Genomic DNA, 1,787 nt, shown 5'->3' on the forward strand with positions numbered 1-1,787 from the left:
GACATATATAACTTTAAACAATAAAGATTATCTATATATATAAAATGCTAATATGCAGAGTCCCCTAGGGAGTTCAATCGCTCACTATGATGTGTGCTGACCACCAGGGGGCGGCATGGAATGAAGGAAGGCCCTGGCAGGCAGCTGGGGAAGGGAGACGCCAGTTGGCAGCTGGAAGGCCCAATCAGTCCTGATCGCCTTCCAGGCCTAGGGACCCTACCCATGCACAAATTTTGTGCACCGGGTCTCTAATATGTATGTAAAAAAGAATGAAGCAGTCACCTGTTCTGAGGGCACTATCCTCGAGTCAAAGATTTGGTGCCCCTATTTCTGCATGCATGATTCTGCGGACCTCTAGACATCTGGCCATAGTCCAGGGGCCTGGCTTCCTCCGGTTTTTATGCTGTGTAAATTTGCTTTTAATAATAGGATGGATTTTACTTATCTTTTAAACACCTTTAACAACTCATTTGCACCTTGACAAAGGTGAGAAATGAGTAAAGCAGGAATTCTTAGTTTCACTAGAAAACTCAAGTACCAAAGAGTCCTTGGTATACAAAAATCATGTGATTTGCCTAAAACCACATGGCTTGGAAGGGGCAGGGTCTGAACTTCAAGCCCTAAGTTTCTGATCCTAAAGTTTTTGCCCTACCCAGACTCTAGTTCCCTGGGTAGGTGTAGAGGAAGTGCAGCACTGGGTACTGCATTCAAGCTGAACTCTAAGGAATCAGTCCCTTCCAGGTTAGCTGAGAGAGGAAATGAGCACCGAATGGAAATGAGGGCAGAAAACATGCGAAATAAGATCAATTCGGGAAGGGGGTGTGGGTCAGGGAGCTTTCTTCCTTGACTTCCACCTTAAGCCCAGTTGCAGCCTAGGCTGCCAGGTGTGCAAAATCATGGGCCCAGCTCCAGCTTTTTGGCAGCATAATTATAGGTAGGAAGTGGCAAGTGTCCTGCAACAGACTCTTATCTGCCCTAGTGGGACTGCCCGCGGCTTTAGCCTCACTGGGCGCTAGAGGGGGTGTCTGCCCGGTACCCGGAGGCAGAACATTTCCCCGGCACAGGCTTTAGGGGTGTGGGGCTGGCGAGAGGAAATGGGGACGAGTCCATCATCCGAGTCCTCGGTGCCCAGCCCTGCCAGGCCGAGGGAAGCTTTAGCCAGAGCCTGGGGCCCACGACGAGCTAAGGCGGGGCGCGGCTCCCCCAGTGGCCAGGGAGGGCTTGGAGGGTGCGCCAGGCCAAGGCTTTGGCGGGCGGGGAGCTTGGCTGGCAGCTACACCCCAACCCCCGGGAGGTCTGGGAAAGGCCGGACTGACCAGGAGACAAACAGGGTGGCGGGAAGTCGCCTTCATGCCTACGCGGCTCTGCCTGCCTTTCCTCCCGTCCTCACAGTAGACTCCCCCGCCCGGGACGCCCCGCGCCACTCCGCGACTTTGGCCCTGGCTCAAGGTCTTGTGATGTGATTAGCAAAGCCAGCGCCTTGTCCTCAGACACTCGGCCCTGCCCGGGCGTTCAGGCCCTGTTTACTGCAGCCTGGGCGGGGAGCGGGGCGGAGAAACCGGCCCAGGCTCCTCCCGGCGAGACTCTCACAGTAGACTCCCCCGCCCGGGACGCCCCGCGCCACTCCGCGACTTTGGCCCTGGCTCAAGGTCTTGTGATGTGATTAGCAAAGCCAGCGCCTTGTCCTCAGACACTCGGCCCTGCCCGGGCGTTCAGGCCCTGTTTACTGCAGCCTGGGCGGGGAGCGGGGCGGAGAAACCGGCCCAGGCTCCTCCCGGCGAGACTCT

This window comes from Myotis davidii, unplaced genomic scaffold (assembly GCF_000327345.1).
Source record: "Myotis davidii unplaced genomic scaffold, ASM32734v1 scaffold6, whole genome shotgun sequence".
Classification (NCBI taxonomy): domain Eukaryota; kingdom Metazoa; phylum Chordata; class Mammalia; order Chiroptera; family Vespertilionidae; genus Myotis; species Myotis davidii.